The sequence below is a fragment of the Manis pentadactyla genome, chromosome 1, assembly GCF_030020395.1.
Source record: "Manis pentadactyla isolate mManPen7 chromosome 1, mManPen7.hap1, whole genome shotgun sequence".
NCBI classification, from domain to species: domain Eukaryota; kingdom Metazoa; phylum Chordata; class Mammalia; order Pholidota; family Manidae; genus Manis; species Manis pentadactyla.
The window spans coordinates 46,911,585-46,928,473 of NC_080019.1; positions in this window are offsets into that span (position 1 = coordinate 46,911,585).

The window sequence follows — 16,889 nt, forward strand, 5'->3', positions numbered from 1 at the left end:
CACAGTGGTTCAACAGTTACCCACATGATTAAATCTTCACCCTCCAAGTGCGGTTACTGTCTATAAATAAAGATGTTGTGGAATCATTGACTATATTCTCCATGCTGCACTATTATCCCTGTGATCAACTTATATTATGATTGAAATTTTTGTTCTTCTTTATCCCCCTCACTCTTACCACCAGCCCACTCCAACCCCCGCCCTGTGGTAACCATCAGTCACTTCTCAGTATTTCTAGTCTACTGCTACTTTGTGCATTTTGTTTTCTTTTGTTTTTAGATTCCACAAATAAGTGAAACCATATGGTATTTCTCTTTCTCCACCTGGCTTATTTCACTGAGTATAATACCCTCTATATCCATCCATGTTGTCACAAATGGCAGGATTTCTTTCTTTTTGTGGCTGAATAATATTTTATTGTGTATATGTACCACATCTTCTTTATCCATTCATCTACTGATGGACACTTAGGTTGCTTCCATATCTTGCCTATTCTAAATAATGTAGCTATAAGCATAGCAGTGCATATAGCTCTTGGAAACAGAAATTTTGCTTTCTTCAGGTTAATTCCTAGAATGGCAGTTACTGGGTTGTATGGTATTTCTATTTTAAGTCTTTTGAGGAATTTTCACTGCTTCTCATAGTGGATGCACCAATTTAGTTTCCCATCAAGAGTGTAGGAAGGCTCACTTTTGTCCACAGCCTCACCAACACTTATTTCTTGTCTTTTGGATAGTGGCCATTCTAACTGGTGTGAGGTAGTATCTCACCGTGGTTTTGATTTGCATTTCTTTGATGATTAGTGATGTGCAGCATCTTTTCATGTGCCTGTTGGCCATCTGTATTTCTTCTTTGGAAAAATGTCTGTTCACGCCTTCTGCCCACTTTTTAATCGAGTTATTTGTTTTCTTGGTGTTAAGGCATATGACTTCTTTATATTTTATATGTTATGCCTTATCAGATAAGCCATTTATAAATATATTCTTCCATATTGTAGGATGCCTTTTTGTTCTATTGATGGTGTCCTTTGCTATACAGAAGACTTTTAGTTTGATATAGTCCCACTTGTTCACTTTTGCTTTTGTTTCCCTTGCTTGTGGGGAAGTGTCCAGAAAAAAATTGCTCATGCTTATATTCAAGAGATTTTGCTTATGTTTTCTTCTAAGAGTTTTATGACTTCATGTCTTATATATAGATCTTTAATCCATTTTAAGTTTACTTTTGTGTATACAGTTAGACAGTCATCCAGTTTCATTCTCTTGCATGTATCTGTCCAGTTTCCAAACAACATTCATTGAAGAAACTGTCTTTTCCCCATTGTATATTTATGGTTCTTTTGCCATATATTAATTGACCATTTATGCATGGGTTTCTTTCTGGGCTCTCTATTCTGTTCCATTGATCTATAGTCTGTTCTTATGCCAGTCCCAAACTGTTTTGATTACTGTAACTTGAAGCCAGGAAGCTTAATACCCCTAGCTTTGTTTTTCTTTCTCAAGATTGTTTTGACTATGTGGGGTCTTTTGTGGTTCAATGTGAATTTTAGGATGATTTGTTCCAGTTCATCGAAAAATGTCATTGGTATTCTGATAGGGATTGCACTGAATCTGTAAATTGCTTTGGACAGGATGGCCATTTTGAAAATATTAAGTCTTCCCATCCATGAGCATTGGATATTTCAGTTTATTTGTGTCATTAAGTTCTCTCATCAGTGTCTTACAGTTTTCAGAGTACAGGTTTCTCACCTCCTTGGTTAGGTTTATTCCTAGGTATTTTATTCTTTTTGATGCAGTTGTAAATGGAATTGTTCCTGAGTTCTTTTTCTGCTAGCTTATTGTTAGTATAAAGGAATGCCACAGATTTCTGTGTATTAATTTTGCATCCTGCAACTTTGCAGAATTCAGTTATTAGTTCTCATAGTTTTTTGGTGGATCCTTTAGGGAATTTTTATGTGCAATATCATGTCATCTGCAAACAGTAAGAGTTTAACTTCTTCCTTATCAATATGGATGCCTTTTATCTCTTTGTGTTGTTTGATTGCCGTGACTCGGACCTCCAGTACTGTGTTGAATCAAAGTGGTGAGAGTGGGCATCCTTGTCCTGTTCCCGATCTTAGAGGAAAAGCTTTAGCTTTTCACCACTGAGTATGATGCTGGCTGTGGGTTAGTCATATATGGCCTTTGTTATGTTGAGGTATGTTTTGTTGAGAGTATTTATCATGAATGGATATTGAATTTTGTCAAATGCTTTTTCAGCATCTACTGAGATGATCATACGGTTTTTATTCTCTTTGTTAATGTGGTGTATCACATTGATTGATTTATAAATATTGTACCATCCTTACATCCTGGAATAAATCCCACTTGGTCATGTTGGATGATCCTTTTGATAAATTTTTAAATTTGGTTTGCTAGCATTTTGTTGAGTATTTTTGCTTCTATATTCATCAGGGATATTGGTCTATAATTTTCTTTTTGTAGTGTCTTTTTCTGACAGCCAAGGTAATTTAACAGCTCTATATGATTTTTTTTTTTTACTCTGGAAAGCATGGTTAAAAATCAACATTTACTTGACCACAAAAACAAATTACGTTTAATAAGACATTTTCATAGGTCTCATTTTGGACCACACTCTTCACAGACTGGGGCTGTTTTTGTTCCTCCCAACTCCTACACCCTAAAGGTGAATAAATCAAGCTTTGTATGGTAATGAAAGGTGGTAGAAGGGGGAAGGATGGAGTGAAAGGCATTTTGAGTTATTGAGTGCCTACTGTGTGCTGATATGTCTGTATGCTATTTGCTTTTCGCAGATTTTCTCATCCAATTCTCAACACAGCCCTGTAGAGGAATCCCCACCCATTCTGCAGATGATAAACAATCATTATCAATCTTCACTATTTGGACTATCAGATCCCTGTCCACTCTAGCATGCAAAGTCTCTGCCCTTCACTGGAAGGAATAGTGGTGCCCTCTGTCCTCATATTCAAGGTCTCTTTCTCATCTCTGGGTGGCTCTTTTCCACCTATGGTGAAATGAGGACAGTCACAGTGACCCACTTCCCAGCAGGGCTGAGATGTAACGACTAATTACGAAGGCTAATAAAATATTTACAGAGCCTATAGCACACTTCGAAACTGCAAGGGCTTACTTAATAAAACCATGGTAGTGCTAGATAGACACCACATAGAGCCTAGTAACCACTCTGAAGAAGATTAAACAACTTGCCAGGATAATTTCAAGCTCTATTATATGCTTGCAGCAACTATTTACTGTTACCTAAGAGAAGAGAAAGTCCACTACACAGGAAATCTTGACTGAAGGCCACAGCCTAGCCATGCAGAGCAACGTGGTTTGGTTACAATGAGCAGTGACCTTTTGTGCAAGTGCTGGTTGCTCTGAGCCTTTGTAGAATTCAGGAAGTTAGAAGTGAGTTGGCTGCATGCAACCTGGGGCTCAAGCTCCAGGGCCTTTCCTGCTTTGTAAAGAAACCCCTCTCCAGGAATTTAAAGCAGAGGCTGCTTTGGTTGGCCAGGCCAGAGGAAGGGAGTGATACTTTGGTGTCAAGTGTAGGTGCATTTTGAATCTCTGCAAGGGACAATAGAAAGAAAGTAGCAGAGCCCATTTAAGTAACAGAAAGAAGGCCATGTATCAGAAAGATCCAGACAGGCAGACAAAGCCCACACCAGGAATTTGGTGCAGGAGACTAAAGACAGGAGAAAAGCTGAAAGGACACAGTTGGAGACAGTGAGGCCACCCAGAAATAGGCGCCCTGAGAGGCTGCTGCCATCTCGGCAGCCGGTGGAGCAAAGGTGGAAGTGGTGTTGCAGAGACCCAACTCAGAGCAGAAGAAAAAGGAGAGAAATCCTAGGGTGCATAGTTTGCCTGGTGGACACCTGTAGCACAGAGCAGAGCTGGGAAAGGTAGGCTAGCAAGGCTGGCTAGGTCAGGTAGAACACTAGATTTCCACTACAAAACAATGCAAATACATTTAGGTTTTTCCACCAGTAGGGACTTTCACCATCCCACGTGTTGGATAAAGCAGCAAATCAGGAGAAAAGAGCTCTGGTCTCCTAACTTCTAGTCTAACTCATGAGTTGTCACTTGGTGAGTTGGGCACCTGCCATACCCACTCCCCATCAGAACAAGTCTTTAGGTCAAGATATATGGTTCTGGGCACTTACCATAAGGTACAAAAATCTGACACCCGCTGAGAGCATGTGACTTATTTCTATCTGAACTTGAGTTCCAGCCTTTTACTGCTTCAAAGACTTGGTGCCAGGAGCAACCTAATACTAATCTTTAACCAAATCCTAATACCATGTAGATGTGGAGTTATAGCTACAGAAAGTCACCTTCACTTCCATCCACCACAAATTACTAACACTGACAGTAGGGTCAGTGAACAGGGCAATGTGTTAAAAACATCAGAATATGTGAATCAGTTGGGTGACCCCAGAAAGCAACCTAGAAAGTTCCAGACAAGCCCTTTAGTTTTTCCTTCCCAAGAATGGTGTTTAAAATTGTAAACTCTCTTATGAATGAAGTAATGAGAGTTAAGTTGATGGGGTGTTAATTTAACGGCTCTCTTGGGCTCAACTAATTTTGTTCTTGTGACAGTGTGATAATTTTAGAAACTCCAAACTGGAAAATGAAAAGTAACTCGTTTCCATTCATCCTGTGTCAACAGAAGTGAATTGCTGGTAATGGACTGTTCCTTTAGGCAGGCAGGGAGATGGGGTTCGAACCCCCCAGCGGTCAGGGGAGAACTTGCTAAATGTTGTCTGATTTGTTGGTGGCAGAGCTGGATGCCAGAACCCTGGACCCCAGGCAGGGCTTGTGCTGGCAACTCCAGGGCTGCTGTTCAGTTCATGATGCACCCCACTGCTGTCCCGTATTCTGTTCAGAGGTTCCTTTTCTTTTCAAATAGCTTGACAAGATTATTTTTTCCTGCATCCCATGGACATGACATGGCTTTTGTTTCTGCTGCTCCAAGGGTTTAAGATTTGTTCCTTATCCAGGAGAAGCTCACATGACTCAACTACAGGGTACCTGTTACACAGCAGGAGCTCAAAAGATGTGAACCCCTTTCAGTTGTGCTATTAGCAATTGTGCTGGGTAGTCACCATCTGCCTTTGCAGCAGGCTGACCACAGTGGACTGTAGCAGGGGCATCTGTCACCCCGCTCCATTTGGTATGGCCATGGGAGGTGCTGGTGGGTGTGGGGAGCTGCCTTCCTCTTCCAAAGCCCACACCTCTTATCAGGTCATTGCTCCGAGCCTTTGCCACTTCAGGACTGGGGAGGTAACGGCTCCCACAGCTACCAGTCACAGGTGCTTCACCGTCCCCTGTTGGCTTCCTGACCCTGTTGACAACCTCAAAAATCATCCTTTCTTACATCTCCTCACTTATTGCATTTGAGTGTACTCTGCATTTTCTTTCTGGACTCTGTCTAATCTAGCAATTGACTAAGCTGTATTCCACAGTAAAAAACCAGTTTGAAAACTCTCAGGGCCTGTTGTGGTCTCTTTGCCCACTTGTGCTCTGGACACACCTGTGTCTTTGCTATGTCATCTTTTCAAACTCCTTTTCAGGCAGGTTATGGCAGAGGAAGTTGGAAGGAATTTGGATCAAGGAGGGTAATCAGACATTTGATTCATGACCTATGCACACAGATTTTCTGGAACATAGCTAATCAAGAGTATCTATCCCACTTTAATCACACAAATAAGCCCATATCCCAGTCCCAAGCCCATGAATCCCATGGACTTCTCATACCTGTGTCCAGAGATTTTTAAAAAAGGTAACAAACTCAGAACATTTGCTTTCATTTCTAGGAAACTGAGCATCAAATTCCAGCACCCAGAGAAGTGTTGGGCACATGATGGACGTCAATACCTATGCAAGCACTAATGAATGAATTTTGAGATATATCCACATCAGACTACAGTTGACTTAGGGACCATCAGAAACCATCCACAACTTGAAGGCAAAATGTGCCCCCATCTATCAAGGCACTATCTGTAGAATGGAATCCCTAGTCTTTGATAGATACCAGCAGAAGTATCTAACTGAAGCTCTGATTTTAAGTTGTAGTTGTCTTTTCTATGTATATACTGTGCATTCTTGAGGTTGGCATTTCATTGCAGGCCCCCAGGTTTAGCTTCTGAACTGACTAAGAGAAAAAAGTATAAGTGGACTCCAACTCTCCACAGCTGTCTCTACCAGCTCACTGGTGAAGAGCCTCAGTTGGAAAATGCCCACAGAATGAACCATACTGCAATAAGAACCTTTCCTCTGAAGCATGTGTTTTGCAATGCTGAGTATGAGGGAACTACTTAGGGAGTAAGATTTTCTAGAGTTGGAAGATCTTTGGTTAAACTGTCCCAGTAAGGAGCTCTCAGCTTTTGGGGGCCAACCCTCTGTGCACGGAGCTACTCTGTTTGCACGGCTCTGGGCCCTAAGCTAATGGAATTACTGCCGGAGAAAGAAGAAAGTCCTGAGTCCTTTAGCAAAAAGTAGATGAGGTCTGAAACTACTCAGCGACATGTGGATTTCCAGACAGACTCTTGCAGCTGTTATAAATTATCCTCATGATCACAGTTCCTGCAGGATGAACAGGACCTTCCTACTAGGTGTCTGAAACTCGCACCCTGACTCGCCTTCCATGTCCAGCTGAAGCAGTCATCTCTGCGGGGGCTTAGGAACACATCTACTGTGTCATAGCACAACGAACTGGTGAACCAGGAACCTTGGAAGGACTCAGTCTTACCCTCTGCCACTTTTCTCAGCTTGCTAGAATCAAGACAAGGACCTTCTAGTCAGCTTGGCCCCCTTAACTCTCCAAGCTTGCCTGGCCTAGGTCCTTCTGTAAGAGCAGTTGGCTGAATGTCTAGACCTTCTTTTCTTAACTCTTTAGTTAATGCTCTCCAATAAGGAAACAGAACCAATAGGATATATATATATGCAAGGCAGGGGGAGGAGAGGAGAGATTTATTTTAAAGAATTGTCTCATGCCATTATGAGGACTAGCAAGTCCAAACATTGTAGGACAGACTGGCAGGATAGAAATTCAGGCTAACATTATGTTGTAGTCTTAAGTCCAAAGGCTAGAAATAGGCAGAATTTTCTTGTTGTTCAGGCTTGAGGGGAATGTCTTCTTCAGGGGGATCTCGGCCTTTGCTCATAAGACCTTCAACTGATTAGGTGAAGCCTGCCAAACTTACGGAGAATAGTCTAATCTGCTTTACTCAAAGTCTACTGATTTAAAGGCTCATTTTTACTCAAATTCCAGTGACTGTTAATGTTAATCACACCTAAAAAGCACCTTCACAGCAGTATCTAGACTAGCGTTAGAGCCAATACCTGGGCACCAAATTCTAGCCATGGTGCCTTATAATACTGACCGTCACAGGTACTGGTACAGACTACTTCAAGTAGGAATGCATTCCAACAGATACTGTCTCCTTTACAGAAAACAGCCATCCTGAAAAGCGATGGCAGAGGGAGATACACATGAATGAATGAGGAGAGATGTACCTCTCAGCATGATCTCCATTTTACTTTCTTTCAATCAGAGCAAGAGCTCATTGAGCCATGAACTAGATGAGTTTTCCTGTGAGCTGTGGTTGGCTGTGCCCCTTGAAGCACCGGAGGTCCCTTCTCGTGTTGTCCCTGTTCCTCCCCCTCCTCTCCCTCCCCCCAGGGAGGAGCCCGCATCTGGTGAACCTATGTTCCTCAATAGCGAGGTCACTGTGGGCAAATAAGTCAAGGACATTGGTGTCCTTCCTCCTCACCCATCCATCTGGAGATCAGGGACCCACTTCTTGTGCCTATATATGACATGATGTTAAATAAACCAAGTTTTCTTTCCTGGGATACCTTTAACATTCTACTTAGAACCAGCTTATGCAAAATTGTTTAAGTTGGTCACCTTTATGCCTCTAGGATCTAAATAAATCCAGTTTTAAAAAATGGCCATTTCTGACATTTTTAATAAAGCTATAGGGCTCTAAATAAAGTCCCATCACTCAGGCCAACCTGTAACATCCATGTGTACTAAATCTGGGCTCATTTATTTTATTTTATTTTTTAGTTTTTGGGTCTCCAATCAATGCTATTTTATAAAATGTAATTCATATTGATATTTTACAGGATTACATTCACTTTTCAATAAAATGAAGGCCTTGACTCAATACATACTGTTAACAAAAGCAGATAATATATGTATATTAACTCTCATTTGAAAGATTATTATAATTTTTGTTTTATAAGATAATACTGCAACATATAACATTAAAATTTTAAGTATTCAATTATGTTATCAAATGTTATATTTTCTTTTTAAAGACAAGATTTCCTGCATTTTCTTACATTGTATAATTATATGTGAACAGATAACCTGAGGTCAAATTAAAAATTTAAACTCTGCTGACCACTAACCTGTGGCAGTTGTTAACCTGTGAAACAGTGAAAGCAACCTTCTAAAACTAGAAATCTTTTTAAAAATGAAATTCTTTTTGATATCATTAATATACAATTACATGAGCAACATTGTGGTTACTAGATTCCCTGCATTATCAAGTCTCCACCACCTACCCCATTATAGTCACTCTCCATCAGCATACTAAGATGCTATTGAGTCACTACTTGTCTTCTCTGTGTTATACTGCCTTCCCCATGCCACCCCCTACATTATGTGTGCTAATCATAATGCCCCTTATTCCCCTTCTACCTCCCTTCCCACCCATCCTCCCCAGTCCCTTTCCCTTTGGCAACTGTTAGTCCATTCTTGGTTCTGTGAGTCTGCTGCTGTTTTGTTCCCTCAGTTTTTGCTTTGTTCTTATACTCCACAGATGAGGGAAATCATCTGATACTTGTCTTTCTCCACCTGGCTTATTTCACTGAGCATAAGTCCCTCTAGCTCCATCCATGTTGTTGCAAATGGTAGGATTTGTTTTCTTCTTATGGCTGAATAATATTCCATTGTGTATATGTATCACCTCTTCTTTACCCATTCATCTACAGATGGACACTTAGGTTGATTCCATTTCTTGGCCTTTGTAAATAGTGCTGCGATAAACATAGGGGTGCATCTGTCTTTTTCAAACTGGGCTCCTACATTCTTATGGTAAATTCCCAGGAGTGGAATTCCTGGGTCAAATGGTATTTCTATTTTGAGTTTTTTGAGAAACCTCCATACTGTTTTCCACAATGGTTGAACTAGTTTACATTCCCACCAGCAGTGTAGGAGGGTTCCCCTTTCTCTACATCCTTGCCAACATTTGTCATTGTTTGTCTTTTGGATGGTGGCCATCCTAACTGGTGTGAGGTGATATCTCAAGGTGATATTAATTTGCATTTCTCTGATGATTAGGGATGTGGAGCGCATTTTCATGTGTCTATTGGCCATCTGAATTTCTTCTTTGGGGAAGTGTCTGTTCAGATCCTCTGCCCATTTTTTAATTGGGTTATTTGCTTTCTGTTTGTTGAGGTGCGTGAGCTCTTTATATATTTTGATGTCAACCCCTTTTTGGATATGTCATTTATGAACATATTCTTCTATACTGTAGGATGCCTTTTTGTTCTACTGATGGTGTCCTTTACTGTACAGAACTTTTTAGTTTGCTATAGCCCCACTTCTTCATTATTGTTTTGTTTCCCTTACCAGAGGAGATATTTTCATGAAGAAGTTGCTCATGTTTACATTCAAGAGAGTTTTGCCTATGTTTTCTTCTAAGAGCTTTATGGTTTCATGGCTTACATTCAGGTCTTTGATCCATTTTGAGTTTACTTTTGTGTATGGGGTTAGACAATGATCCAGTTTCATTCTCTTACTTGTAGCTGTCCAGTTTTGCCAACACCAGCTGTTGAACAGGCTGTCATTTCCCCATTGTATATCCATAGCTCCTTTATTGTATATTAATTGACCATGTATGTTTGGGTTAATGTCTGGACTCTCTATTCTGTTCCACTGGTCTATGGGTCTGTTCTTGTGCCAGTACCAAATTGTCCTGATTACTGTGGCTTTGCAGTAGAGCTTGAAGTTGGGAAGTGAGATCCCCCCCTACTTTATTCTTCCTTCTCAGGATTGCTTTGGCTATTCAGGGTCTTTTATGGTTCCACATGAATTTTAGAACTTTTTGTTCCAGTTCATTGAAGAATATTTTGATACAGATTGCATTGAATGTGTAGATTGCTTAACGCAGGATGGCCACTTTGACAATATTAATTCTTCCTATCCACGAGCATGGGATGTGTTTCCATTTATTGGTATCTTCTTTAACTTCTCTCATGAGTGTCTTGTAGTTTTCAGAGTATAAGTCTTTCACTTCCTTGGTTGTGTTTATTCCTAGGTATTTTATTCTTTTTGATGCAATTGTGAATGGAATTGTTTTCCTGATTTCTCTTTCTGCTAGTTTATAATTTCAATGCAACAGATTTCTGTGTATTAATTTTGTATCCCACAACTTTGCTGAATTCAGATATTAGATCTAGTAGTTTTGGAGTGGATTCTTTAGAGGTTTTTATGTACAATATCATGTCATCTGCAAAGAGGGACAGTTTGACTTCTTCCTTACCAATATGGATGCCTTTTATTTCTTTGTGTTGTCTGATTGCCATGGCTAGGACTTCCAGTACTATGTTGAATAAAAGTGGGGAGAGTGGGAATTATTGTCTTGTTCCTGATCTTAAAGGAAAAGCTTTCAGCTTCTCACTGTTAAGTGTGATGTTGGCTGTGGGTTTGTCATATATGGCCTTTATTATGTTGAGATACTTGCTCTCTGTACCCATTTTGTTGAGAGTTTTTAATCATGAATGGATGTTGAATTTTGTTGAATGCTTTTTCAGCATCTGTGGACATGATCATGTGGTTTTTGTCCTTCTTTTTGTTGATGTGGTGGATGACGTTGTTGGATTTTTGAATGATGTACCATCTTTGCATTCCTGGGATGAATCCCACTTGATCATGGTGTATGATCCTCTTGATGTATTTTGAGTTTGGTTTGCTAATATTTTGTTGAGCATATTTGCCTCTATGTTCATCAGGGATATTGACCTGTAGTTTTCTTTTTTTGTGTTGTCTTTGCCTGGTTTTGGTATTAGAGTGATGCTGCCTTCATAAAATGAGTGTAGAAGTATTCCCTCCTCTATTTTCCCCAAAATTTAAGGAGTATGGGTATTAGGTTTTCACTAAATGTCTGATAAAATTCAGCAGTGAATTCATCTGGTATGGGAATTTTGTTCTTGGGCAGTTTTTTGATTACCAATTCAATTTCATTGTTGGTAATTGGTCTGATTGGATTTTCTGTTTCTTCCTGGGTCAGTCTTGAAAGGTTGTATTTTTCTAGATAGTTGACCATTTCTACTAAGTTATCCAGTTTGTTAGCATATAGTTTTTCCTATTATTCTTTAATGATTCTTTGTATTTCTCTGGTGTCCGTAGTGATTTTATCTTTCTCATTTCTGATTCTGTTTATGTGTGTAGATTCTCTTTTTTTCTTGATAAGTCTGGCTAGGGGTTTATTTATTTTGTTTGTTTTCTCAGTGAACCAGCTCTTAGTTTCATTAATTTTTTCTATTGTTTTATTCTTCTCAGTTTTATTTATTTCTTCTCTGATCTTTATTATGTTCCTCCTTATAGAAATTTGGGCCTCATTTGTTCTTCTTTTTCCAGTTTCAATAACTGTGAATTTAGACTATACATTTGGGATTGTTCTTCCTTCTTTAAACAGGCCTGAATTGCTATATACTTTCCTCTTAGAACTGCCTTTGCTGAATCCCACAGAAGTTGAGGCATTGTGCTTATAAATAAAATTTATAATAAAATGTAATAAATACAAAAACATGCACAAATACTGTGTTTAATTCAACAAACATTGTTTTTTTTGGTAGATAATTATTTTTTATTGAAGGGTAGTTGACAAACAGTATTACATTACATTAGTTTCAGGTGCACAACACAGTGATTCAACATTTATACACATGATAATTCTAGGTACCACCTATCACCATACCAAGCTGTTACAATATTTTGACTATATTCCTTATGCTATACATTACATCCCGGTTACTTATTTATTTTACAATTGGAAGTGTGTACTTTTTTTTTTCTTTTTTCTCTTTTTTTTTTTTTGTTGTGAGGGCATCTCTCATATTTATTGATCAAATGGTTGTTAACAACAATAAAATTCTGTATAGGGGAGTCAATGCTCAATGCACAATCATTAATCCACCCCAAGCCTAATTTTCGTCAGTCTCCAATCTTCTGAAGCATAACGAAAAAGTTCTTACATGGAGAAAAAATTCTTTCATAGTGAATGAGTTACATGGTGAACAGTACAAGGACAGTCATCACAGAAACTTCTGGTTTTGCTCATGCATTATGAACTATAAAAAGTCAGTTCAAATATGAATACTCATTTGATTTTTATACTTGATTTATATGTGGATACCACATTTCTCTCTTTATTATTATTACTTTTAATAAAATTCTGAAGTGGTAGTGAGATACAAGATAAAGGTAGAAAACATAGTTTAGTGTTGTAAGAGAGCAAATGTAGATGATCAGGTGTGTGCCTGTAGACTATGTGTTAATCCAAGCTAGACAAGGGCAATAAAACATCCACGTATGCAAAAGATTTCTCTCAGAACAGGGGGGTGAGGTTCTAAGCCTCACCTCTGTTGACGCCCAATTTCTCACCTGATGGCTCCCCTGCGACTGTGCCTGTCTTAGGTTGTGACTCCCTTGAGGATTCTTACCCGTCTCTGGCTAACCAGTCATCTTCCGGGGCCATACAGGGAAATGTAAAATTGGTAAGTGAGAGAGAAGCCTTATTGTTTGAAAAGGTTAGCTTTTTACTTCTTTGCATATTTATGCCCTGTGGCTTCTATGCCCAGCATTTGTCTTGAGGTATCTTTACCACTTGGAAGAATTATGATACTCGGTAAATTTGATATGAGGCACGAATTCTATTTAAGGGTTGTAATTAGGAAGGAAGAAGAAAAGCTATAGAAGTAGCAGGTGGAAGAAAACATGGGAAGATTGATTATTTCTTTGACATATCTTCTTGTAGAGTAACTTCAGCATGTATAGGTTTTAAGCTACTAATTAAATTATGCATAGACATTAACATAATAGGAGTATAGTTACATAACCAAAGCATACCTGTAATTACCAGCCATCTCCAGTGAAACCAAGAAAACCAGTTAGGCACCTTAGGCATTTGTGAAAACTTATCTATGATATGGTGGATATTGTCCAACTGAACTTGAACAGTCTGAGAGAAATCAGACAAATTAAAACAACCCATTCCTGGGCACTGTTCCCATCCCATATGTTCTTTTAACAGTAAATAGTCTGTAGTTGTAAGATTTTGGAGCGCTACAATTTGCACTTCTCCTAATTCTTGGTTGAGTTCCAAGAGAATAGATTCAGTCCAATTTGTTGTTTTACTGTATGCACAGGCCAGCTTAGATATCTCCATCTTCATTCCCATGGCAAGTCCAGGAACTGGTGGGATGAGTGCATCTACAGCTGTAGCAGTGCGTGGATTTTTGTTGGGGTCTTTTGATGATCATCTTCTGGCATGAGTCTTCCAGAGAGTGCTGATGTTGGAAGTTCTTTTTCATATCGTATCTTAGTTCGTTTTTGGGGTAGCCCAATTAGGCTTTGATCCTCTGTATAAACACAAACAGACCCTTTGCCTGCACTTTTATATGCCTTTTATACCCTTGTGTAGAAGTCATTGGAGGTCACCACACAGGAACTGCCTTTTTTTTTTTTGGTATCATTAATCTACACTTACATGACGAATATTATGTTTACTAGGCTCTCCCCTATACCAGGTCCCCCCTATAAACCCCTTTACAGTAACTGTCCATCAGCATAGCAAAATGTTGTAGAATCACTACTTGCCTTCTCTGTGTTGTACAGCCCCCCCTTTCTCCCACCCCCCTATGCATGCTAATCTTAATACCCCCCTTCTTTTCCCCCCCCGTTATCCCTCCCTACCCACCCATCCTCCCTAGTCCCTTTCCCTTTGGTACCTGTTAGTCCATTCTTGAGTTCTGTGATTCTGCTGCTGTTTTGTTCCTTCAGTTTTTTCTTTGTTCTTGTATTCCACAGATGAGTGAAATCACTTGGTATTTCTCTTTCTCTGCTTGGTTTGTTTCACTGAGCATAATACCCTCCAGCTCCATCCATGTTGCTGCAAATGGCAGGATTTGCCCTTTTCTTATGGCTGAGTAGTATTTCATTGTGTATATGTACCACATCTTCTTTATCCATTCATCTATCGATGGACATTTAGGTTGCTTCCAATTCTTGGCTATTGTAAATAGTGCTGCGATAAACATAGGGGTGCTTTGATCGTTCTCATACTTGATTGCTGCATTCTTAGGGTAAATTCCTAGGAGTGCAATTCCTGGGTCAAATGGTAGGTCTGTTTTGAGCATTTTGATGTACCTCCGTACTGCTTTCCACAATGGTTGAACTAACTTACATTCCCACCAGCAGTGTAGGAGGGTTCCCCTTTCTCCACAGCCTCGCCAACATTTGTTGTTCTCTGTCTTTTGGATGGCAGCCATCCTTACTGGTGTGAGGTGATACCTCATTATAGTTTTAATTTGCATTTCTCTGATAATTAGCGATGTGGAGCATCTTTTCATGTGTCTGTTGGCCATCTGTATTTCTTTTATGGAGAACTGTCTGTTCAGTTCCTCTGCCCATTTTTTAATTGTGTGTTTTTTGTTTGTTGAGGCGTGTGAGCTCTTTATATATTCTGGACGTCAAGCCTTTATCGGATGTGTCATTTTCAAATATATTCTCCCATACTGTAGGGATCCTTTTTGTTCTATTGATGGTGTCTTTTGCTGTACAGAAGCTTTTCAGCTTAATATAGTCCCACTTACTCATTTTTGCTGTTGTTTTCCTTGCCCGGGGAGATATGTTCAAGAAGAGGTCACTCATGTTATGTTTAAGAGGATTTTGCCTATGTTTTTTCCAGGAGTTTAATGGTTTCATGACTTACATTCAGGTCTTTGATCCATTTTGAGTTTACTTTTGTATATGGGATTAGACAATGGTCCAGTTTCATTCTCCTACATGTAGCTGTCCAGTTTTGCCAGCACCATCTGTTGAAGAGACTGTCATTTCGCCATTGTATGTCCATGGCTCCTTTATCAAATATTAATTGACCATATATGTCTGGGTTAATGTCTGGATTCTCTAGTCTGTTCCATTGGTCTGTGGCTCTGTTCTTGTGCCAGTACCGAATTGTCTTGATTACTATGGCTTTATAGTAGAGCTTGAAGTTGGGGAGTGAGATCCCCCCTACTTTATTCTTCTTTCTCAGGATTGCTTTGGCTATTCAGGGTCTTTGGTGCTTCCATATGAATTTTTGAATTATTTGTTCCAGTTCGTTGAAGAATGTTGCTGGTAGTTTGATCGGGATTGCATCAAATCTGTATATTGCTTTGGGCAGGATGGCCATTTTGACGATATTAATTCTTCCTAGCCACGAGCATGGGATAAGTTTCCATCTGTTAGTGTCCCCTTTAATTTCTTTTAAGAGTGACTTGTAGTTTTCAGAGTATAAGTCTTTCACTTCTTTGGTTAGGTTTATTCCTAGGTATTTTATTTTTTTTGATGCAATTGTGAATGGAGTTGTTTTCCTGATTTCTCTTTCTGTTGGTTCATTGTTAGTATATAGGAAAGCCACAGATTTCTGTATGTTGATTTTGTATCCGGCAACTTTGCTGTATTCCGATATCAGTTCTAGTAGTTTTGGGGTGGAGTCTTTAGGGTTTTTTATGTACAGTATCATGTCATCTGCAAATTGTGACAGTTTAACTTCTTCTTTACCAATCTGGATTCCTTGTATTTTTTTTGTTTTGTCTGATTGCCATGGCTAGGACCTCCAGTACTATGTTAAATAACAGTGGGGAGAGTAGGCATCCCTGTCTAGTTCCTGATCTCAGAGGAAATGCTTTGAGCTTCTCACTGTTCAATATAATGTTGGCTGTGGGTTTATCATAGATGGTCTTTATTATGTTGAGGTACTTGCCCTCTATTCCCATTTTGCTGGGAGTTTTTATCATGAATGGATGTTGAACTTTGTCAAATGCTTTTTCAGCATCTGTGGAGATGATCATGTGGTTTCTGTCTTTCCTTTTATTGATGTGGTGGATGATGTTGATGGACTTTCGAATGTTGTACCATCCTTGCATCCCTGGGATGAATCCCACTTGGTCATGGTGTATGATGCTTTTGATGTATTTTTGAATTCGGTTTGCTAATATTTTGTTGAGTATTTTTGCATCTACATTCGTCAGGGATATTGGTCTGTAGTTTTCTTTTTTGGTGTGGTCTTCACCTAGTTTTGGTATTAGGGTGATGTTAGCTTCATAGAATGAGTTTGGGAGTATCCCCTCCTCCTCTATTTTTTGGAAAACTTTAAGGAGAATGGGTATTATGTCTTCCCTGTATGTCTGATAAAATTCTGAGGTAAATTCATCTGGCCCGGGGGTTTTGTTCTTTGGTAGTTTTTTGATTACTGCTTCAATTTTGTTGCTGGTAATTGGTCTGTTTAGATTTTCTGTTTCTTTCTGGGTCAGTCTTGGAAGGTTGTATTTTTCTAGGAAGTTGTCCATTTCTCCTAGGTTTCCCAGCTTGTTAGCATATAGGTTTTCATAGTACTCTCTAGAAATTCTTTGTATTTCTGTGGAGTCCGTCATGACTTTTCCTTTCTCGTTTCTGATTCTGTTGATTTGTGTTGACTCTCTTTTCCTCTTAATAAGTCTGGCTAGAGGCTTATCTATTTTGTTTATTTTCTCAAAGAACCAGTTCTTGGTTTCATTGATTTTTGCTATTTTTTATTCTTCTCAATTTTA